This window comes from Lepus europaeus, chromosome 15, assembly GCF_033115175.1.
Source record: "Lepus europaeus isolate LE1 chromosome 15, mLepTim1.pri, whole genome shotgun sequence".
NCBI lineage: Eukaryota > Metazoa > Chordata > Mammalia > Lagomorpha > Leporidae > Lepus > Lepus europaeus.
The window spans coordinates 81,970,160-81,995,751 of NC_084841.1; the positions used below are offsets into that span (position 1 = coordinate 81,970,160).

The 25,592-nt window shown below is 39.8% G+C and overlaps 1 long non-coding RNA gene across 2 annotated transcripts in view; it reads left to right on the forward strand.

Moving 5' to 3' along the window:
* Positions 1 to 25,592, forward strand: part of LOC133774590 (uncharacterized) — a 117,324-nt gene that overhangs the window by 52,640 nt on the left and 39,092 nt on the right. The window contains exon 5 of one of the 2 annotated variants that reach the window (XR_009868097.1): positions 8,681 to 8,699. The exons of the other annotated variant lie outside the window; for it this stretch is intronic. This is a non-coding gene — a long non-coding RNA (uncharacterized LOC133774590). Of the gene's footprint in view, positions 1 to 8,680; positions 8,700 to 25,592 lie in introns of those variants that run through there. 2 annotated transcript variants of the gene reach the window in all.

Sequence of the window (25,592 nt, forward strand, 5' to 3'; positions counted from 1 at the left end):
GGCCCAAGTCCTTGGGCCCCTTGGACCCATTGGGAGACCGGGAAGAAGCACCTGGCTCCTGTCTTCGGATTGGCACAGCTCCAGCCGTTGTGGCTGTCTGGGGAGTGAACCAACGGAGGGAAGACCTTTCTGTCTTTCCCTCTCATTGTCTGTAACTCTACTTCTCAAATAAATAAATGAAATCTTTAAAAAAATAAAGTGTACTGTATCAATGATATGTGAGAACTGGTGTGAACTAACTCATGGAGCATGATTTTCCACTTCCAAATTCAGTGATGTCATCTTGATAGTATGAAATCAGCCATTGCAGGAATAGTTACACCTCAGAAAAGCACCACAAATCGGATCTTGGGCATTGAAGAGCCTTGCTAGCACAAGTGTGGAAAAGTGAAAGGAAACTTGGATGTGATTTGAGTTATAGGAAGGCTATGGGATTTGAAAATGGAGTTTGATGTGACTTGTTTGATCTAGAATTGGAAAATATTATTCAAAATTTAATATATTTGAAAAATATTTTACTTTTTTTTTTTTGTAAAATCAACTAGCATTGGAGAGTTTGAGAACATCCTACTAAGAATTTTAAGCTATAGAAAGTGCTGAGGAATCCAGCGTGTTTTTCAAAGGGATAGGCAATATGATGAAAGGAGTATCTAACTTAAGTATCCAAGTATTTTGTTGTAGTCTCGTCCAGGTTATCCTATTATGAAAAAAGGACACCCTTCTTTAGAGCTTCCGTGAAACTTGGGATCAAGAACCAAAAGATCTTCAAATTTGGGTACAGGCAGTATACTCTGGGAGGATAATGCACACACATAGGCAGAGATCAGCTTATTATAATTTCTACTTTATAGAACCAACAAAGGCCAGTTTTTACTTTACATCAAAGCAATAGACAAGCTCCCAAGATACAGTTTCACCTCAGTTGAGTTCTACAATGGAATTTTACAAAGAAAAACTCATTATAGCTTGTCTTCAATATGTAATTTGAACATAGTATTACCCTATTATAAATATTTGTAAGAAATAAACACGATGTATATTTAGATATGTAAGATCCCCATGGGATTTAGGTGAGAAGTGGGTCTGTTCTTGTAGTTACTATTTTTTTTATTAGTCGATACTCCACACCCACATCCATGCTATTTTTCTTGCAGGCACTTGTCACCATATGTCACACTATATATGTTTTCTGACTGTTCTTGTAGCATCTCTTTCCATCCACTGGAATGTGCACATCTCTGTCCTTGGGCCTTTTTTCTGTTTAATCACTCATTTATCCCCACTGCTGTGTCCTTTCCACCCACTGGAACGTAATAGACAAATGAATATTTGCTGAATGAGTGAATATGAGCACTGATGGAGAAATTCCAGGGCTCTACTTTGAGCTTTCACAGCAACCATTCAAAATCAGAAACAAGGAAGATGCACAGATATAGCAAAAAAGGTCCAATTCACTAGTACCTAGTTTACTGAGAACTGTAGTTAGTTAATGTATTGAAAATGTGATTCAGATATCATGCCTCAGCTTTGTATGAATAATTAAGAAAGTATCTTGTTAGCATTTGAGCTAATAAAAAATGGTAACTTTCCACCCAGTTGGGGAAGCTGCCGTTAACCTGACTTCCAAGAGCCAATTCAGTCTTCCCTAAAAGTCCCTCACAGAGGACACTTTTCAAATGAAATAGTTTTCTTTGCCTTTTTTGGAGAGTCATGTTCTTACCGAGTTTCTTTATAAATATTTAAAGAAATTCTTGAGAAATATACATTCTGATGTAGATATGCTTTTATTTTGAAAGATTTTCCACATGTACTTCTTACAGTTCTTATTTCAAAATGAACTCCCCCTACCTCAAATCATTTCAGCTCTACAATAAAAAAGGGTTAAGGGAAAATTTATAATTAATTTGCATGTATGAGTTGGATAGAAAGAACGTAACCAAACCAGATAAGCTCATATTGTTTAGTTTTCTTATATATGATACTGAAATCCTTTTGAAAAGTTTTAAATTGGGCCTTTATTGTATGGAACTGGTAGTAAACAAAGCTTCTATGATATAATATTTTAAAAATTATGTGCTATAGGATTTAAATCATTGAGTTATTAACAAAACAGCTCCATCTGATAGACTGAGAATAAGTTCCTTGGAGAGTAATGACTTTGTCATTCATGACATCTAACATGGGACTAAACCATAATGAATTCTTAATAAATTATTATGTAATGAACATTGAATATCTGATTTTAAGACTAAGTATCCTTGCAAAAAGCTTTGAATTGAGAGCTAAACTGGTTAGTTTGGTCCTTAATACCTATTGTTTTGTTTTGTTTTTCTATTGGCTTATTTGACACATAATTAAAACATTACTAAAGAGTAGCTATATATTTTCTCATATTTTATAACATCTCACAAAAGCTACAATTCAGAAAAATTACTTGATCCAAATAATTGGACTGGTCTATCCATACCTGATTATCCTATTCCAACCCTCCTGGGTTTTCTTCCTTTTGCTGTATCTTTCTGTGGGCAAGAACATCAACATTGAAGTCAGAAAGTGAACAACTGAATCACTTAATAAGCAGTTCAGTTTCAAAAGAAACAAGTCAAATGTGCTCAGTAGTCATTTGGTGGGCCTAAATTTCTCAACTTCAATTCCAGATTCCTTTTTCTGTTTTGCTGTAGACCTGGAGGCAATGTGGGTAACTCCTGGATGTTTATTTCTGATATTCCTGTTACTATGTTGATAGGCATTTTGATTTCATGGACATTTCCTGTATGTGAGGCTTATTTGCTAGCTGTTATGTTTGGTGTATGGACACTATCTCCCTCCCAGGATCTTTAGTCATTTTTATTTTTTCATAGATGGAATCCTTTCCAGAAATTTATTTATAGTAATTTCTCCATTTCTCTTCTTCATTGATCTTGTTACTCTTTGTATGCTCTATGAACCAACAAAGGAAATAGAAATGTACAAATAGTATTTACAATACAGGAGTCCATGTGACCTTTAAGAAAAGTCCAAGCTTAATTAGCTGAAAGGTTTTCTGTGGGCAAATAATTTTTCTGAGGTCAGGATAGTTCAAAGAACACAGCAAACTTTGTGGAGCATGCCAGTGCATTTTGTAAAAGTTGTTTGTGTGTGTGCATAAAGACACAGAGCTTGGCTGGTCATTCTGGTCTCCAGATGGTCACAGGATACAGCCAGTAATGACCATGGAACATTCTGAAATAGATTATTAGTGTAATCAACCAACATAGTTCACTTGTTTGCTTCTAACAGAGAATTCATCCAAAATTTTCACTTTGTTCTCTATCACCCGTACTACCAGCCCAGGATAAGTGACTCAGTTATTTTAACGACTTCCTAACTAGTTGCCTGTTTAACAATTTTGCTTCCTCAAAGTCTGTTCACACTGAAGCTGAAAAGGTCCTTCTAAACCTTTCTAAAGTGGATTTTGTCACCCCTTGTCCTTAAAATTCTCCAAGCTTCCCTTTGCAGTTAGAATAGAACACAAATATCTTTACCACTGCCTACAATGATGTGCTTGATTGGGCCCCCACATAGTCTTCCCCAGGTGCTTCTTATTCTCTTTGACCCAGTGCCCACCACCCTGAGCTTCTTGTGCTCCCTGGAGAGCCCCCTGACTCCTTCAGAGGATTTTCCACATACTTAGCCCTCTCCCTGGAACACAGTCCTCGTCCTCCATGGTTTAGTGCTACACATACTGTCCTAGATATCTCTCTAGGGGACTAGCAGGTAGCCAGCAGTGGTGGCTTTTACCTGGCCAGGCTGGAAACAATTCATGAAAGGGGTGATCTATCATGCAGATGAGTTAAACATCCATAAGCAAATAAGATTATACAGCAGTATAATCTCAACAAAAGGGACAGAATTGATGAAAATACGGATGGCAAGAACCATTTGGTAAAAAGCAGTGTTGACAGTAGTGAAAGATAATGTGAATATACTGAGCAGGAAGTTCTGAGAGAGAGCTGATCTGAGGACCAGTTGAGACTGACTTGTCTGGGACTGCACCTGGATACATGGGGAAAGATGCAGGCTGGTTTTATGAACAGTGGGGAAGGGTGCATAGATCTAGGCACTCTCCTCACACTTTCCTAGGAAAACTTCGTTAAGGAACCAAATAGCGGCACCAGCATTTTCAGTGGCATCAGTACAGAAGGCAAAAGGGTGGCCAGAGAAACCAGGTCTTGGGAAATAAGAAGGGCGAGACTTTCCAGACGGAAGTGCTCCGCAGTGGGAATGCAATTGATAACTTAGTGGAAAATGAAAAGGACCTTACAGGATTCGGCAGTTGGAAAGTCTTGGATAAGTTTTGCCGGGGGAGTGTGAGAAACAGATAAAAGGGATGTAGCTGGAGATTGAGGAGAAAGTGGGATATAAGGAGAGACAGCTGGAGGACAAAGACCATTTTTCTTGTGGAGCTGCAAAAAGAGAGGAGGGGACAGAGGAATGGGGTGGTCAGCAAAGAAGTGAGTGCAAGGTTGAGGAAGAGGAGAATGTAGCTTTTTCATCTCAGTTTCTGTTATTTTTCCTTTTTTTTTTTTTCCCTAACATTTTGTCTTTGCCTGTGTTATCCTGCTGAGCTGGTTTTCTGGGCACAAAGACAGCACTGGATAAATACCTGCTGACTGAGTGACCCAAATCCCCAAACTGGATGCTCGAGCCACAGGGTCAAATCAGGAAAATGATCTTGCCAGTTCCATCCTGTCTTCAGGGTTCCTTCAAAAACTGCCCCTGCCCCCCCACCCCCCCAACCCCTTTCTTGGCTGAACAGTGCACCTGGGCAACTGCCTTGCAGTAGTGCTCATGGTGGCCCAGCTATTGCAGTTTGGAGTGTGGGAGGGAGAATTTGCTGAAGTATAGAATGCTCCAGCTTACACTTACTTTTTCTCCAGCTGCTGATCTCAGACTGTCAACCTAAAAGATCACAGGAACTTGCAATATATTTTAATTATAGCTTCATCATCTGTAACAAAAATTCTTGGGACAGGGCCAGTAGATTAAAGCTTTACCATAAGAAGGGAAATTGTTCAAGGTAACTATGTTTGAACATCTATTTTTTTATAGCCCATTAAAAATAATTGTGTGGGTGTTTCTATTAGACGTATTAAGCTGAGGTCTTTCTCTTACTATACATTTCTGGCAAAACCTTGCTCCCCTTGACTCTGCAGTATTGTATTTTTAGCACATTGTTTGACTTACAATGTTATTGATTTCTCCTAGAAAGTTTTTATTCTGTTTAACATGCACTTTTAAAACCTTTACCTGCTATTTCATGTCCAGAGATTTTCTGGAACACATGTGCTCTTTTAAAACAATGTCTGAAAGACCCAAATTTTCCAGAGGAGTGAGTTTACAAGATAACGTCACATATGAGATGAGACCCTTGTCCTCATGAGGTTTATCTTCCAGTGAGTGAAAATAATAAAAATAACTAAAATTATAATTAGGTAATACAATTTTCAGTTTGAGAATAAGCATTGTGAAGAAGAAACTGAATAAAAGGCCAGAGTGATGGGGCAAAGGTATGGGATAGGAGTTACTCTTTATTTATATTTTATTTTTTTAAATATGTATTTATTTATTTGAAAGTTGGTGTTACACAGAGAGAGAAGGAGAGGCGGGGTGGGAGGGTCTTCTATCCACTGGTTCACTTCCCAATTGGTTACAATGGCCAGAGCTGCGTCGATCCGAAGCCAGGATCCTCTTCTGGGTCTCCCACACTGGTGCACAGGCCCAAGGACTTGGGCCATCTTCTACTGCTTTCCCACACCATAGTAGAGAGCTGGATCGGAAGTGGAGCAGCCGGGAGTTGAACTGGCGCCCATATGGGATGCTGGCACTGCAGGTGGCTGCTTTACCCTCTACGCCACAGCACTGGCCCCCAGAGTTACTCTTTTAGACAACAACATTAAAACTGATGTTTTAGAAAAGGATTTTATGCAGAGATCAGAATGAAGTGAAGGACTGAGACATGAGAGGGCCTGGGGAAGTAGATCCAAAAGAGAGGAAAGCAAGGGCACCATCTTTGAGATAGGAATGAGTAGAGTATAATGTGTTGAAGGAAATCAAGAGGGCAGTGTGCCTGGTGCCAAGTGAGTGAGAGAAGTGATGTTCATGGGCAAGTTAGGATCATGTTGGGTCCTTTAGGCAGTAGTGAGAATTCTATACTTCATTGTAAGTGTGAAAATGGAACATTATATTAATTATCAAAGGCTGCTGTCACAAAATATCACAGACTGAGTGGGCTAAAAAAACCAGAAATCCATTTTTTCACAGTTCTGGGTACTGGAGGTTCAAGTTTAGGATGGCAATATGGTTGGTTTCTGGTGAGAACTCTTCCTGTCTTGCAGACAGCCACATTCTCGTGATGTTTGAAAATGGCCTTTTCTCAGTGCACATGCAATGAAAGAGAGCAACTCTTTGGACTGACAGTGCCTTCTTACAGGGATGCCAGTCCTATAGGATTAACACTCCCCTCATTTTATAACCTCATTTAGCCTTACTCATTTCCTTGGATGCCCAGTCTTTAGATATATCCACACTTAGGTTAGAGCTGCTGCAAATGAATTTTGGGAGACACAAATATTAGTCCCTAACATTTGTGATATGACCTGACATATATTTTTAAGATTATTTTGGTTACTGTGTGCTGAAGAGACCACATGGGACAAAGATTGAAGCAAAGACAACTCATGATGAATTTAAGGTAATAACCCAGGTGAGAGATGACAAAGGCTCTGAATAAGGTAACAGTGGTGAAAATAGAGATGATATGTGCATCTGGGTCAAATTTTGAAAGCAAGGCTACAAGGATTTGCTAAATGTGGTTGGAGTTGAGTCTGAGCAACAGAATGCATGGTGGTGTCATAAACTAAGAGGGAGGACTGGGAAGGAGTGAGGTCTGGTGGAAACATCAAGAGTTGCATATTGGAAACCGGCATTGTGTCACTGGGGATAAAGCCACTGCTTGCAATATCAGCGTCCTATATGGGCACTGGTTCATGTCCTAGCGGCTCCTCTTCCAATCCAACTCCCTGGCGATGAGCCTGGGAAAAATAGCAGAAGATGGTCCAAGTGTTTGTGCCCCTGCCATCCATGTGGGAGACCCAGATTAAGCCCATGGTTCCTGGATTCAGCCCCTCCCAGCCCTGGCTGTTCTCAATCATTTGGGGATTGAACCAGCAGATGGAAGATCTCTGTGTCTCTCCCTCTTTCTCTGTAACTCTGACTTTCAAAGAAATAAGTGAATCTTTTTTTTAAAAGAGTTGTAATGGAGATGTTAAGATTGATATGCCTACTAGATTGTCATGTGATCAATTGGAATAAGTGGTTGGGGGAATATTCAGTTTGTGGAAGGTTGATTCACAAAAACTTTCATAAAAGCATGTATTTCAGAAATGATGTACTTTAGGAAGGTTACTTATTCCTTAGCTAGAGGTACCTGGAATTAACTCTAGTTGAATTAGGCAGTTCAGTAGCACATTGAGTTGCCCACAGAATCATTGCGAGAGCTGAAGAACCAGAATTTGGTCTAAGTAATCAAGGAAATTTTACCCAGAACATCCCAAACCAGAATTGAGTCTGACAATAAAATTGCTAAGTGCATTTTGGGGATGATATTGTCCCCAGCATCACTTCAACTATAAGCATTTCAGCTTCCATTTTGTCTGGAATGGAGCCAGCCTTCTGGTAACCTGTTAATTATATTGAATTCTTTCCTTAATGGACAGTGCAATTATTTGAGAATAGATGATTGTTTTAGTTCTGGTTCTCTAGGTAGAACAAATAGGAGAGAGAGAGAAAAAAGGATGGATGGATGGATGGATAGATGGATATAATGGATTTGTTAGAATCTCTTGAGTATGAATGCTGAGACATCCCATAATAAGCCTTCTGCAAGCTGGAAAATGGGGGGACACTGGCAGCATGGCTCATTCTAAGTCCAAAGGCTTGCGACCATGGATACTGATGGTGTGGCACTTCATCCAAGGCTGAAGGCCTGAGAACTAGGGGGCTATGAGTGCAAATCCCAGAGCTCAAAAGATGAACAGCCTTCAGTTCTGACGTCCAAGGACAGGAGGAGGGTGACAGAGCTCCAGAGGAGAGCCTTGTTCCCATTTCCTCCACCATTCTGTTTCTGTTACCCTAGTCAGATCCCCCAGGAACTTGGAAGGATCTTCCCCACTCACCACCAGTTCAAATACCAATTTTCTCTTTAAGCACCCTCACAGATACATATGGGGAAGCTCAGTTGTTCTAATCAAATGCCAAGCCACCTGGGTTTCTGTTTCAATAAAAGGGATAAATTTAGTATCTACTGAAGTATTGAGAATAATCAGCGCTTTACCGGCTATCTGGGCATCCATTAAGATAGTCAGGTTGTTGCCCAAAATCATTCATCACAGTGATTAGATGATTCTGTATTTGGTTTTGCATTTTCTGCTTGTCATATTTTCTTCAGCATCACCAATCACAGAGATGCCAAATATATTCTCCATCATGAAGTACTACATTATGGAGAAAGCTTACTTTATAGTGATAGAAGTAAGAAAATGGACTAATGTTCCTGGAATTTAACCATGTATCCAGTTGCAGACTGTCTGATGGAGTTTTAAAAATGGTACACCAAATATTTTGTTATGATGTCTTCCAGGGAACAATACTTGGTGAAGCTGCGTCTATAAGATGCTGTGGTCTGAATCGGTGACAAGTTTGTGGAACTGATGCTTCTTTCATCCAATTACATTTATCTGGTAGCACTGGAGTGACACCTCTTTTGAGTTTATGAGATGGCTCACTCACAAAAACTTTGCATCATACTTTGGTCCCTTTGATCTCTGCTGATTAAGGGATCTTAGTAGCCAAAGGAAGGCTGCTTCCACAAGTCAAAATTGCGTTCATTGAATTGGAAGCTGATATTGCCACTCCTCCATTTCCTGTTCTGAAACTCAGGGATGAATAGTCAAAAGGAGGATTGTGCAGTAACAGGAATGTTTGATCCTGCTACAGTGAGAAAGCAGAACTGCACACAAAGGAGTCAAGAAGGATGATCTTCTATGGAGCCTCTTAATACTGCATTCCAGCATCGGGAGTTAAAGGAAATTCACAGCAATCCAATACAGGAAGGATGGTCAAAGAGGCAGTTTTCTCAGGATGAAAGTCTGGGTACATCCTTGGCTGAGGACAAAGCAAACTTGAGGTTGATAGCAGAAGTGGAAAGTCATTGATCCAAATACAGCACCAAGGGGAATTGTAGAAATGACTGTAGCATCTACCCACATTTTCTTTAATGCCTATATTTATATATTTTAACGGGTTTTCCTAAATTTTCTCTCCATGTCTCCTGTTATTCAGACAGTGTACTTGAGTAGCAGATAACTTTACATATTACTCTATAGAATATTGAAGCAAGACCATGGCACAATTCCAGGAGAATTGGACATCTTCCAGGAAGCCTGAATCTCAATTTGTATAAAGCTTGAGCTTGTTCCCTTTATATGGGGAAGAAGAGTTACTTTAGGCTAAGCAGGAAACATTTTATTTCTGGAACTTTAAGTATGGGGAAAAGTTTTGTAAATTGATACTCGGCTGCTGAAGGTTTGGCTTATTGTGGACACTGGTGATTCATTTTGACTACACTGCAACCAAGCCCCTTTCTATATTTGGGAAATTCTCCACTTAGGAGTCTTGGTGTGGGGTAAAGAGAGTTTAATACTGTAGAGGCTGAGGATGTTAGACATTTAGCAGGTTCCCTTGAAGATATAACATTCTCCTGAGACAGGTTCAGAGCTGGACCAAAGAGTGATGTAATGAAACCATGTACAGCAGTCGTTTTCCTTGTGGCAATGAAAGCAGTTATTCCGTTAGGAAAAATATGGCCAGGACTTAATTTGAACTTTTTCTTTGGATTTTTAATCCTGAAATTGGGCTGTGTAGCCCTCCCATTGAATCCATAAACTGTTCAATATCCTTTTTAATAAAGTCCATTTCTGCTTAACTGTGGCTAGAGTTGCTGGAAACTGTGAATTCCAACTAATATGGCATTTATTGAGGTAGTTGCCAGTATTTTATAAGGTCCTTTAAAATTTGGTTGTAAAAGTCAAACAGAGAATTTCAGACATGTTTATATTTTAAAATATTTTCAGCATTTTTTTCTGAATAGTTCTAAATTTACAAAACAAAAATTGTCAAGTAGTAGTAGAGTTCCCATATCCTTGTCACTCCAGTTCCCCAATTAACATTAGATATTAGTATCTTTGTCATTAATGGTCCATTCACAGTTTCCTCTATTTTTTTTTTTTTTAATTTATTTGACAGGTAGAGTTACAGACAGTGAGAGAGACAGAGAAAGGTCTTCCTTCCGTTGGTTCACTCCCCAAATGGCTGCCACGGCCAGAGCTACGCCGATCTGAAGCCAGGAGCCAGGTGCTTCCTCCTGGTCTCCCATGCGGGTGCAGAGGCCCAAGCACTTGGGCCATCCTCCACTGCCTTCCCAGGCCACAGCAGAGAGCTGGACTGGAAGAGGAGCAACTGGGACTAGAACCCGGCATCCATATGGGATGCCAGCACCTCAGGCGGAGGATTAACCTAGTGCGCCACGGTGCTGGCCCTGTGTTTCCTCTATTTTTCATATGATTTTATTTGTTTATTTGAGAGGTAGAGTTACAGAGAGAGAGAGAGAGAGAGACAGACAGATAGACAGACAGAGTGAAAGGTCTTCCATCTGCTGGTTCACTCCCCAAATGGCTACAGTGTCCAGAGCTGGGCTGATCTTAAGACAGGATTTCTTCCAGGTCTCCCATGCCAGTACAGGGGCACAAGCACTTAGGCCATATTCCACTGCTTTTCCAGGCCATAAGGAAAGAGCTGGAGTGGAAGAAAAGCAGCTGAGACGCGAACCAGTGCCGATATGGAATGCCAGCACCACAGGTGGAGGCTTAGCTCCTTATGCCACAGTGCCAGCCCCTTCTGTGTTTTTTTTTAATGCAAATCCCTTTTATCCAACCCCCCCCCCAGATTCTCAGCTTCAATTAATGAACATTCTGTGTTGAAATTGAGGTTTTTTTTTTTTTTTTAAATTTTAGCTCCTGCATATAAGCGACATGTGGTATTTGTCTTTCTGTGGCTGGCTTGCTTGCTTGCTTTAAGATAGATAGATAGATTTATTTATTTATTTATTTATTTATTTATTTATTTGAAAGTCAGAGTTACACAGAGAGAGAAAGAGGCAGAGAAGGGGTGGGGGAGAGATCTTTCATCCATCTGCTGGTTCACTCCCCTATTTGGCTGCAACAGCCAGAGCTGCGCCAGTCCAAAGTCAGGAACTTCTTCTGGGTCTCCCATGAGGCTGCAGGGGCCCAAGCACATGGGCCATCTTCTACTGCTTTCCTAGGCCATAGTAGAGAGCTGGATAGGAAGAAGAGCAGCGAAAACTCAAAACTGGCACCTATATGGGATACCGGCACTGCAGGTGGCAGCTTTACCCGCTAAGCCACAGCATCAGCCCCTGGCTTATTTCACTCAACATCATGTCCCATTCAATTTTTGCAAATGACAGAATTTCATTCTTTTTTAAATGGCTGGATAATATTCCATTTGTGTGTGTGTGTGTGCATGCATATACATATCACAATTTCTTCATCTGATGATGGACACAAGGTTAATTCCATATTTTGGTGATTATGAACAGTGTTTCGTAAACCTAGTGGAGCAGGTATCTGATTCAAGGAGTGCATATATTTTGGGTATATACCTAGTAGGGTTGTTGGATTATATGGCAATTCCATTTCCAGTTAAAAAAAAATCTCCACAATATTAAGCAAAGTACATTCATTAACATGACTACTTCTAGGAGTTGCAGGTTAAGGATCATCAGGATGATATAAAGAAAATAGACTATGCATGAACACTTCATTAATTCAAATGAAATGAGAGAAAAATTTTTCCATATCACCATAAAAATGCCAATTTTAAAAGCAGTGGAATTTTGTTACTTGACAGAGAGCAAGTACTGCATCTAAATACCATCAGAGCGTTTCTAGAAATGATGGGAAATGCTGTCAGAAATTAGTAGAAGACTGCTAACCTAGACCATATTGTTGCTATTGTTGTTGGAAGGGACCTGTATTATTTAGTGTTCTTTCTGTTTCAAGCAACAAAAACTCAGGTCAGATTGGTTTAAATGTAATATGGGAATGTGTTGATAAACTGAGTTCATCTGGCTTCAGCCACTACAGGCCAACCTCAGTCTACCTCTCTGTTGCTTAGGTCAGGCTTTCTGCCATTGGTTCCATTCATGGTAAAGCCCTCCCTTACTATTGGAAAGCTGACTGCCAGAGTTCTGGACTGACGTCATATCCTCTCATCAATATTTTTTATTTATTTTTATTTTTATTTTTTTGACAGGCAGAGTGGACAGTGAGAGAGAGAGAGACAGAGAGAAAGGTCTTCCTTTTGCCGTTGGTTCACCCTCCAATGGCCGCCGCGGTTGGCGCGCTGCGGCCGGCGCACCGCGCTGATCTGATGGCAGGAGCCAGGGGCTTCTCCTGGTCTCCCATGGGGTGCAGTGCCCAAGGACTTGGGCCATCCTCCACTGCACTCCCTGGCCACAGCAGAGAGCTGGCCTGGAAGAGGGGCAACCGGGACAGAATCCGGTGCCCCGACTGGGACTAGAACCCGGTGTGCCGGCGCCGCAAGGCGGAGGATTAGCCTAGTGAGCCGCGGCGCCGGCTACTCTCATCAATATTACAAAGAAAATAATTTCTTTTTCCCAACAGTTTCTTTAAAAAGTATTAGGTCTGATTCAGATTTTTGCAGCATGGACCATGTACTGATTTTCTTAGCCACTGAATTCCTGTACCAGGGTCACATGCCCATGGCTGCACTCTGGATGATTTCAGCTCTGCCAAACTTCATAGAAGTGGGGTGAGGTGGATCATCAAAGAACAGTGGCAAGTTATTAAAAGAAGAAGGATGCATGGGTTGCTGGTATGTGGGAAATAACAGCTATTTCACTAAAAGACCTTAATTTCCCAGCATTCCCTTGTGCATCAAAATCCTCTATGACAGTACTTACTGATGGCTTCTGAGCTTCTCTTACTAGGTAGCCTGTTCTGTTGTTGATGTGTGTTCAAGTTCGTTCTTATGTTGAATTAAAATTTACCTCCTTGCATTTTAGAAACATACCCAGCTGTGTGCTCTGTTTGGAGTTGGCTTTCTGTCCCCACTTAGAATTGATGCTTCTTCAAGTATTTCGGGTCAGATACCATGCAAATCATGTTTTCCACCTAGTATTTGTGTTTTTCCAGTCATTTCTCAAATGAAATATTTTCCAGAACCACCTTTTTTCAAGGCATTTTCTTGTCTATTTGCTTTTACTAGAGAACCATAAAATGTATTTGTATAAAAGAACATCATTGAAAAATAAATAGAACCACAAAGCAGCAAGATAATACCATGGGATATACACAGTCTTTTTTTGTTAACTGTGATTCGTCTTCCTACAAACAGTTCAGTTTGTTTCTAATACCAAACTTTGGCTTTGGAGGTAAAAAAGATGCAATAGCTGCTTTATATTTTCTCATAAATAAGTGATCATAGAATGATTTTCCTAGGCCGAGTCAAATTATGCCTCTTGGGCTACTGAAATTATTAATGCTGCCTCCTTACATTTTAAAAACCTTACTTTGCTCATGCTAGAATTGAACTACTATCCACGTGAATGTGTTCATGGCTTGAAATAAATTAACACAAGTCTTGGATTTGTGTATATCACATACAGCAAAGCCTATAATCTGTTTGGTTTTTGGATGTCACTCAGGTGAATTGTGTTGACTGAGCTGGGGAGTTTCCATGTTGGACAAGTATGTATTTTTGGCTGGTTGATGCTATGTAATAATATTTCAGACCCTTATCTATATATTCTATTTATTCTGAGTACAGAATGATATTTGTGACATTACCAAATGGGATAAGTTCCAGGGGAAGGAAGATTATAAAGACGTGATAAATACACACAAACATCTTGTGCCGGAAGGGATTGTTTTATTACCACATTGTTACTCTATTGATCATATCATTGCTTTTGGTTCATTTGCATTTTGCATAGTTACTGAGATTTTGGTTTATGTCTGCTAGTTTACTATTTGCTTTCTATCTATGCTTTTCTGTGTTTATCTTTCCTTTCTGTTTTCTTTTAGATTGACGTTCTGTGGTTTTCAATCTTCTAGTAGCTGTGATCTACATTCTTTTACTACTCTTTTGGTAGAGTCATTAAAATTGCAACATATGCATCCTTGGCTTTAACATCAATGAGCACTGCTGTCACTTCCTGGATGATACAAAGAACTTAAGACTGCATTTAATGCTTTCTAATTTATAGTTTGTTATGTAATAATTATTACATAAACTCACTATTGAATATGGTCAAGCCATTGCAGTGATCAATTTAGATTTGACCTAATATTATTTATCATCTCTGATATTCTGCATTTCTTTCTGCATCTTTTAAGCTCCACCTGGCAACATTTTCCTTGAAGGGTTGGTTTGAATTAGCTGGTCCATCATTTCTGGGAGCAGAAGTCTCTGCACAATGGCTTAACTTCATAAATCCCTTTGCTTATTTGGACTCATGGTTCTGCCCTCCTGTAGTTCTGACATACACGCATACAGAGAAATGTAGAAAGGCCAAAATATTTAAATGGAACTTTTGTCACTTTCTGAAGATGATAATTAGTCTAAGTGAAATGAAATGTGTAGTATAAAGTACAGATAATGTTTCCTAGATGCCCAAATGTTTCCTAAGCACACTGATGAGTGACTCAACTTTTACATTGAAATCTTAGGGTAGAATCTAGAACTGAGCACAGTACTTCTTCCTACAATTAAGTGAGACATCTGGGTTCTTAGTCTCATTTCTGAACATGTCTTTATTTAGCATTCCAAAATATTATTTTACCTTTTCATTTAATATATTCATGTTTGACTGCTGTCAACGTGACAGCTAACTAAATTCCTCAGGTGTTTTTCACAAATCTGACATTTGATGTATCCCACAGGTATACAGGGGGCACTGGGTTATGACTATTTGAGAGAGTACATTGTGATTAACTTTGTATTCCTAGAGGTTTTAGCAGTTCAAGGTACACAATAGACATTTAATACATGTTTATTGATTAAGAGGGAAAGTACATTCAATTATTTTGCTTTAAGGTTAAACACAATTTGTTCTCTAAGAGTATTAGTATAATTGGTAGATTCATGCTTATTCATGATATGTTTCAGTGCTTTCCAGCAGTTCTTTAAATATTTTCAAAAATAGCCCTAATATTTTGTGGACAATATAATTGATAGTAGAAAATGGCTAATTAAGTGAAATTTAACTGCAAAAAGTCACAAAACAGAACATCCACATGTCCAGAAAAAAGTAGTATAGATATTATTTTTAAAAATTGGAAGAATCATATCTTCAAAAATAAGACCTACATATACAGATGATTTTGACAAAGTAGATAATGAATAGCATGAATTCAACCAATTTGGCCTTAGATATCTCTGGATGCCTTTTAATGAATATTGTGCCTAAGTGTAAAATAAGCAAAACATTTTGTAACTATGTAAAATACTTAGAGAAAGTAGCAATCTAGACCCACAGAATTTTAGCTCAAAAAGATGAGCGAGACAACTTAGTTCAAACCATTCCTTTGACATAGGAGAAAAGTTGGACCAGAAAGGATAAAGTTCTTGCCAAGGTCACATAGTTGTTAGCAGACACAGATAATGAACGCAGGTTTTAGTTAGGAAGTACAGGGTTTCTTACTTTTGGTTAATGAGTTATTGTTTTTGTTAATCTTGATAGAGCTCATCAGAAAACTTTTTAAAATATTTTTTATTTTGCTTTTAAAGAAGAAATCTTTATCAATTCATTTCCAATAATCTTATTTTCTTGGTTAGCTACAGGGGTTTTCTAAACATAAAGGGGCCATAGTCCAAGCAAGGTATTTCCTTACACTAGTTGTAGAAGAAAGGCTGATTGCGTGAGCTCTACATAGGGTTGCCAGATAATTTAACATCCAAACTGAAATATTTTTGAGAGTGAGAGGGTGCTATCAATAATTATGCTGGCGGGACAGATGTAAACCAGGACTGCTCCAGGAAAACACGGATGTATAGTCACCCTAGACAAATGTATCCTTGTTTTGTAGTTGTTTTCTGTTAGGGAGCTGGGGGCAAGAATCCTGACAGTGCAAGTTGGGGGAGGGGAACTTGTTTTTGCTGTATGAAGTATGCACCTTAAATAATAAACAAGTTTCATGATTTGGATTTAGCCCAAGCAAGTTAAGCATCTAGAAATTACACATTCAGAAATTATACGTCTACTGTATCATTTGGGGGCATCAAGAGTAGTGACTATAACATGAATCAGATCTCAAATGGCTTGGAGAAAGTACAAGTTGTTTTGGACACCTCAACCTCTCTCTAGTCCCATTACTAATCGTGAAAGCAATGCAAATGTTTTTGTTTTCTTTTTGACTTGAGTCACATTCCTTTGTGGGGTGATGCAAGGGTTTTACCCAAGCATGGAATAGTAATGAGCAATTTGAAAGATTCAGTTCTAAAACTTTGCCTTTGGTCACACACAGCCAGAACTTAGGACCTGAGAACACTGGACCATTTTATGTGTGGGGTTTAATTGTACACCTGTTTACTTTTGGCATATTTTCTGAGAGGTTAAACTGGAATAACAAAGAATAGGCTATGGTCCACTTGTCCAAGAAAAAAGTTAAGGCACATAAAACCTGTAGTATTTTTCCTGTCACACTGGGAGCTATGTGCTTGGGCATCAGAGCTCTACTAACAGCTGAGGCCTCTTGACTTCTGCTTGGAGGCAGTCGTCCCCATCTTGGATGCATGTTAGAATCGTCTGGGAGGACTTTTAGAAATCCTGATGCTCAGGCCAAGCCTCGGATCAATTAAACTATCATCTCTGGAGAGGGAGGGTTTGGGGAAGAAATCCAGACTCTGGTGTTTCAAAATACTGTAGATAATTCTAACAAACAGGCATGTCTGAGATCTATTATTGTAGGGTCAACTTCATCCTCATCTATGGAATCATTTAAGGGTTGATTTGAGGAGTTCTAGTCTAGTATTCAGGATGTCTGAAATAGTCAAAATACAATTACAAAGCTAGTAACTGAGTTTAAGAGTTGCAGGCTAACATAAGAAAAAGAGGGATAATTAGATTTAGATTTAGGTAGGCTTTTTAAACCAGGATCAAGAATTTAAATTTTTTTAACTTTTATTTAATAAGTATAAATTTCCAAAGTACAGCTTTTGGCTTACAGTGGCTTTTTCCCCCCTATAACTTCCCTCCCACCCGCAACCCTCCCATCTCTGCTCCCTCTCCCATCCCAAAGAATTTAAATTAACGGTATTGTCTTAGACAAGCTACATATATGCCCAGAGCTTCAGCTTCCTGATCTGTTAAATGGACCAGCAGTCCTTGTTGCTGGACTGTACTGTTGCTTGCCTTGTAAATGAAACTAAATGCCCTTTCTCATTTTACCTGGTTTTGGAATGTTCTACTTCTAGAAGTATTGGAATCCCTATCCTGATGATTTTATATTCTAGGACTTGGCCTTTGTCTCATTCTTGTGAATCTTTCTCCATGACTATAATCTCCCTTGACACCTGTCCCATGGTTGAGATCCTGCTGCCTGATGACAAATTTCCCTTGTTTTATCTTTCCATGAACATGTGCATTTTGTTGCTATCCCTTCTGTATTCTTTGTTGCTGGACTCCTGCACATGGCTTCTGGTGTGCTCCATAATGCTTTTCTGGGTATCACTGACACTGTTTCCTTAAGCATGAATATTGTTCACCAAGTTCGATTAGCCTAACTGGAGTTTTCCCTCTGTTATCTCTAGTTGTTCTAACACCCAAATTTTATGTCAACCCCAGGGAAAGTATTCAGTTTATCCATTCAACCAGAGATCATTGAGTATTTACCAAACTCGAGCCCATTGGCTCTGCATACAGAAAATTCACAGTAGAGGAAAATGGAAAACAATGTAGGTGATAAGCACAGTTGACAGAGACTTTTCCAGTCCTTGACCATCTCTGTACCTCCTTTTCTTGTCAAAGTTTATACTTCTGTATTTATTTATGTTATAACATGGGATCCTTGTTAAAGAAAAATAATTTCAATGTTAGATACTTGTATTTTGCTCATTGGTAATTAATTTTGTTTTGATAATTTCTCAAAGTTCATTTCCTGTTCCTTAGCATACAGCAAGCATACTCTGAAGTCTATTTTGGGATCATTTGTTGTCTACAAAGTGAATTCTCTGCTTTTCCTCAGGAATGATTTGTGGTATCCTCTGGCTCTCTGCAGGTGAATCGATGTAGCTCCATCTGTCAATTCCTGTAAAATTGCAGAGGTGTGTGGGCCAACCTGTCTCAGGGGAAGAGAGTTTGGTGGCCATCCCAGCTCTCTACATCAAGGAGCACTCAGCGAGAATATTATCCCCATAGCCTTCTTCCTGCCCCAGAGACTGTGCTTATCATTCTTTGGCTCCCCTTACTACCTTTCTAATGATCTTTCCCTGTTTTCTGTGACTGCAGCTCCTTTTTATTACCTACCAAAGGGAGGGACTAGGCTCCCACAGGCAATTGAGAAGTTGTATATGGCCCTGGGGGTGGTGGCGATGATGATGATGATGATGATGGTGACGGTGATGAATATAATGGTGGCTTTAGTACTTTACACAATTCAGAAGTAATTTGCTGACTCCTGGACACTCTACTTCTAGCCAATTAAAGTTGTCTGATTTGCTTTGTGGTGGTCAGGGCTGGTTTAAGAAAAATTACAAAGAAGGAAAAGGCATGATTTAGTTGATCTCTCTTTAGAGTCATGCATCTGGGCTCCCTGTATTGGTTTCCTAGGGTGCCCTCTGCTGGGCCCCAACCAGGTCATCTGATTCTTGGTAATAGCCCATGATGTTTCAACTCTTGTAATGAAAACTTACCATTTTTGACCATACCATCAAAAGCCTAGTATTTGCTTTCTAGTCTGAAACTATTCCATGTCAATGTGGTTTTGCACAAATGGAAAAACCCAACACCTCTCCCTCCAAGTCATCTAAGTGTACATTTCCACAGTAACTTTTTGGGGATAGTACTTCTACTTAATGTTTAACTCATAGGTGACTGATGGTGGGAATAGAGGCCAGGAGTACAGAGAAGGCTATTCTGAGAAATCAAAGGGGAAAATATTTTCCACAAGGCCTGCAGGACCTATGGCTCCCTGCAAATTACAATGTGTGGGCAGCTGTCTGCTCTAGCTATCTGTCTATATGGCCAACCCCATGGAGGTAATTTTCACCCTGCCAGCCAGAAAAGAATGAACATCATTGTTTACTTTTAAGTTTTAATGAAGAATGCCTTGAGCTCTTTGGATGGTATGACTATTATCTAAATTCTAATAACAAGCAACTATGTGCCATTGTTTTATAGATTAGTTTATCCATAAAGATGTGGATGGGATGTACAATCATTGGCATGACTTCCACTGCCCTATGTACTTTCTTGTCTACCAGAATCAGTTGGGCAATCCCTGTCTGTGAGCACATTTCCCAAGAACTGGCTAGAGCCAGTCTTCTTAAGAGGAACCTATTATGAAACCAGCTCCAGAGGATATTTACTTTGTTGAAGATCTACTGAAAGATATACCTACTTGAAAATGAGATTGCTTTCTGTGGGATCCCACCTGGCCCCTTGAAAATCAGAGACTGTTGAGGCTCAATTAGAATTAGAAGGGGTTGGCCTGCTGGGTCTGACCTGCATTTTTCTGCAATCTTTTCTCATTGTTAAATCTGGTATCTGCATAGCTGTTGAAAGTGTGTTTTTCAAGATTAGCTGAACTGATAGCCCATTATCAAGTTAACAGTGTGCCCACCATTGGGCACTTGAAAGACATAGCTCAAGTTTTTTGAAAGTTTCCTTTCTTTCTTACAATTGATTATGAATTTTGTATTCTTCGTATTCATGTTTGAGTAAAGATAAAAATAAGTATTTAAGTTGCTTTCCAGTTATTACATCTCTCCTATCCAAATCTTCAGTTAAATAAATGCTCGGTTGACAAACATAATCTTTATCTTACAGTTCTTGTGCATGCACAGGGATATGTGCTTCCAAACTGGAGAGGCACAAGCTTTGAGGAATAGTGAGGCAAGAGATTCAGTCAGAGAAGCGTCTGCCTTAATGATCCATCCATAGGTAAGGAGATCTTGAGTGAACTTTGTTGTAGATGACTTTCACAGGAGAGCAGTGGCATTTGATGAGATCTACTGTGCAGTTGTAATGAGATAGTGATGCTAGGATTATCTAGATAGAGCTAGAAACAAAGAAAAAATAAGATCAAAACATGGAGTACTCAAAATAGATGAGGAAGAGGAAGAAATGTGGATGGAGATAATGCAGATTTATTGATTTTCTATATATAAACCTATAGTGATTACGAATACAAAAAGTAAATGGTTAGCATACAAAGAAAGAAACTCTGTATATGAATTTTCATGCCATGTCATCTTTTTGTTCCTTTCCGGAATTTAAAGTGAATATCCTTTGATCTTGAAAATATTAATTACTTTTTAATCACAGGTGTTTTATATTATTATATAGAATATATTTATTTCAGAAATTATTTAAAAGATCATTTGAAACTTAGTAAGTTTTCCAATAGAAAGTCTTAGCCCGGCGCCGCGGCTCACTAGGCTAATCCTCTGCCTGCGGCGCCGGCAACCCAGGTTCTAGTCCTGGTTAAGGCGCCAAATTCTGTCCAGCTCCCTGCTGTGGCCTGAGAAGGCAGTGAAGGATGGCCCAGGTTCTTGGGCCCTGCACCCGCATGGGAGACCAGGAGGAAGTACCTGGCTCCTGGCTTCGGATCGGCACAGCACGCCGGCCGTAGCGGCCATTTTGGGGGTGAACCAAGGGAAGGAAGACCTTTAAGAAAAAAAAAAAAGAACACAAAAAAAAAATAATAAAAGGAAAGAAAGTCTTCTTAACACTGAGTTTGAAAACTATTCAGAAAGTCTAATTAACATATAAGGTATCTCCTGAGCCGGATACACAGCAGACTCGTAGAATGGCAGATGCCCTAAAAAGCACTCGGGCCTCAGAACCAGCCTTTAAGGCATTCGGATCTGGCTAAAAAGCCCATGAGAGTTTCTTAGACATGGAAAGACTGTGGCAAGGAAACACTGTGGCAAAAAAAAAAAAAAAAAAAAAACCTAAATGAAATATCTCTGTGAGTGAGATGCCGGTGGAAAGAACGGGCCATCAAAGAAGGAAGTACCTTTCTCTGAAGGGAGGAAAGAACTTCCACTTTGATTATGGCCTTGTTTAAATAAGATCGGAGTTTGTGAACTCAATAGGCTTCTATAGCCTTGGCAGCTTATGACAAGAGCCTCGGGTGCTTACTAACATCATAAATAAGAGTGTCGTTAAATCAACAACAGGAGTCACTGTGCACCTACTCCCCATGTAGGATCTCTGTCATTAATGTGTTGTACTATGCGAATTAACGGTAAAACTAGTACTCAAACAGTACTTTATACTTTATGTGTATGTGTGGGTGCAAACTGTTGAAATCTTTACTTGGTATTACCAAGTAGATCTGCTGTATATAAAGATAATTGAAAATGAATCTAGATGAAGAATGGGATGGGAGAGGGAGTGGGAGATGAGATGATTGTGGGTGGGAGGCAGGTTATGGGGGAAAAGCTGCTATAATCCAAAAGTTGTAGTTTCAAAATTTATATTTATTAAATAAAAGTGTTTTTTTTTTTTTTTAAAAAGGTATCTCCTGGAAGTGTTCTGGGTTAAGAGCCTAGGTGTCTGTGTTTTTTCATAAAACATACTTGGATGCAAGTGATCTGAACAACCATGAACAATACTACATATTTTAAGAAGTTTAAGACTCTTATAATAAGGGCTAGAGACCGAGGGCACTGCTAAGAGGTTAGGACTGGTTTTCCAAGGGATGTAGAAATACGTTAAGTTGCTTTTCTTAGCTCATAGTTCCCCTGTCTGCTGCGTGGTGTCTCTCCCCAATAAGAGTAGCTACCTTGGCAAAGAGATAAAACTCACCAGAATCAGTGGAGCTGTAGGTGGACTGCTGACCTAAACTAGGTTAAGCAAATATTTTCACTTGACAGTTTGCAACTGGGGATAGGTACACCAGTTAACCACTGCTCATTGTTTTAAACAAAGAACTTCCCCGTAGCTACAGGAAGCCAGGCCTGTTGGGTGAGTGGACAAGCAGAGGGCAGGATGCACAGAAAAAGAGTGAACAGCACACAGAGAGAAGAAATGAGGAATCCTGGGTTTTGGGTAGTAAGGGAGAAATGGAGAAAGACAATGAGAAAAGCAGAGAGAGAGAATTTCCCTGGAGCTGTGAATCTGCTGCTGCAGAGGTCAGCCCCTCCTGTGGTCTGCATGTGCTTTCTGTGAGCTATTTTTACAGCCATCCAATAAATTCTTCTTTCTCACTCAAGCTACTTGGAATGGTGTTCCTGGGTGAGCGAACTTCCAAGAGTTTAGGAAAAGCAAAGACATAATGGATGCATCCTAATGTGTCTGCTGTCTCTGCCCTCCAGTCTTTCTGCTTTCCCCTTTCTCGTTCCTCCCACTTGAGCTACCCCAACCCATCATTGGTGGGGAAATGAGAATGAGGTTTTATTTCTCTTCAACTACCTGATTGTCCTCCTTTTCCATTTTCAACTCCTTCCTCACTGCCATCCAGAGAGGAAGAGAATGCTTTCCTTTCTCATCCCGGCTGTCCTGGCCAGGACCATCTCTGCCCAAACAAAGGGGAGTGGCCAAGACCCAGAGGAGAGGAGGGAAGGACAGCCCCAGGGCCCCATGGGCACAAAGAAGAAAGTGAGCGCTTACCTTGCAATTTCACATGGGGAATAAAATAACCCACTTGTGAGTACACTGAATGTTGAAAAGCAGCTCAGGTTGGCTTGACAGCATTTATTTGTAACAAAAAGGGTTATTATTCCCTTTGATATTTCACTGTAATGTTTCACTTGTGAAGTCTTCTCTGGTTCAATCAGCTTCAGTTGTGCTAACTGGACCTGTAAAAATGAGATGCTTGGGTGAGTGGTGTGTGACTCAGCAGGTTAAGCCCCTGCTTAGGCAGCCCACATCTTCTGAGTCTTGGATCAAGTCCTGCCTCTGCCTCTGCTTTGAATCCAGCTTCCTGCTAACAAGCTCAGGAAGCAGTGGATGACTGCTCACGTTCTTAAGTATCATTCATGTGAGAGACTCAGATGGAGTTCTTGGCTCTTGGCTTCAGTCTTTCCCAGCCCTGGCTCTTGAGGGCATTTTGAGAGGGAACCAGCAATGGGAGATCGGTCTTTCTCCCTTTCATAAATTTTTAAAAAGATGAATAAATATTTTAAAAATGAAATACTTAGGGTAGGTGGTTAGCTCAGAAGTTAAGACTCTGTTTAGGATACCGGCATCCCACATCAGATTACATGGGTTTGATACATTGCTCTAGCTCCTGACTCCAGCTTGATGTTAACTCACAACCTGGGAGGCAGCAGTGATGGTGCAAGTGCTTGGGTTCCAGTCACCCACGTTGAGAGCCTGCATTGTGTTGGGAGAGTGGGTTGAGTTTTCTGTCTCTATGTATCAAATAAATTAATCAATAAGGTGCTTTTCATTGAATTGAAAGAATTTCTGGTGTGGAATAAAGGGCTAGATTAGTTGTTAAGTTTTACGATAGTAGGCCAACCATCAGAGTCACATTTTTATATCATTATATCATGGAAATCTCTGCCATGTCAAGTGGGGTGAGCTAAAAATGCTCTAACTGAGATTTGTGTTATTTTTTTACAAACATGTAGGCTGAGCCATGCTAAATGTACCTGATCAAGGCCAGGCTGACACTGCATTTGCCTTCAAGGATCTTTGGTGGGTTTCCCTTCTTGTGTTTGTGCAAAGATGGGAGAGATGTGACTGAAGATGAATTAGCAGAAGAAAACTTCTCCCAGTCCTGCTGCTCACTTGATTAGTAAGAAGGGTTTTAGTAACTCCAATTTCTCTTTTCTATAGGATATAAAATCTTTCCTTTTTATTTATTTGAAAGGCAGAGCGACAGAGATTGAGGGAGACAGAGAACATCCATTTACTAGTTTATCTCCTGTAGACCCCCAACTGTTGAGGCTGTATCAGGCTGAAGACAGGAGCCCAGAACTCAATCTGAGTCTATTTTCTGGGTGGCAGGGACCCAAGTTCTTGAGCCATCATCTGCTGCCTTGCAAGGTGTGTATTAGCAGGAAGCTCCTGACTCCAGCCTTCTAGTAGAGACCTTTGGTGGTAGTGTTGACGGCTCAAGTAATTGGGTTCCTGCCACCCACGGGGGAGACGGATTGAGTTCCCAGCCAGGAGCCTAGTCCCATCTATTACAGATCTTTCGGGAATAAACTATTAGATAGGAGTTCTCTTTGTTTATCTTTCTCTGCCTCTCAAATTAATTTTTTTTTTTAACCGGTGGGGAGGAGCTGTTTTATTATTTTTTTTCTTCAGATTTTTTTTTGAAACTTTTATTTAATGAATATAAATTTCCAAAGTACAGCTTATGCATTACAATGGCTCCCCCCCCATAACTTCCCTCCCACCCGCAACCCTCCCCTTTCCCGCTCCCTCTCCCCTTCCATTCACATCAAGATTCATTTTCAATTCTCTTTATATACAGAAGATCAGTTTAGTATATATTAAGTAAAGATTTCAACAGTTTGCACCCACATAGCAACACAAAGTGAAAAATACTGTTGGAGTACTAGTTATAGCATTAAATCAAAATGTACAGCACATTAAGGACAGAGATCCTACATGATATTTTTAAAAAATTGATTAATTTTCTATGCAATGTCCAATTTAAAACCAAGTTTTTTTTTTCATTTTCAATTATCTTTATATACAGAAGAACGATTCAGTATATACTAAGTAAAGATTTCATCAGTTTGCACCCACACAGAAACACAAAGTGTAAAAATACTGTTTCAGTACTAGTTATAGCATTATTTCACATTGGATAACACATTAAGGACAGATCCCACATGAGACGAAAGTACACAGTGACTCCTGTTGTTGATTTAACAATTTGACACTCTTGTTTATGGCGTCAGTAATCTCCCTAGGCTCTAGTCATGAGTTGCTAAGGCTATGGAAGCCTTTAGGGTTCGCCGACTTCGATCTTATTCCGACAGGGTCATAGTCAAAGTGGAAGTTCTCTCCTCCCTTCAGAGAAAGGTGCCTCCTTCTTTGATTCTTTGATGGCCCCGTTCTTTCCACTGGGATCTCACTCACAGAGATCTTTCATTTAGTTCTTCTTCTTCTTTTTTTTTTTTTGGCAAGAGTGTCTTGGCTTTCCATGCCTAAAATACTCTCATGGGTTCTTCAGTCAGATCCTAATGCCTTAAGGACTGATTCTGAGGCCAGAGTGTTGTTTAGGACATCTGCTATTCTATGAGTCTGCTGTGTCTCCCACTTC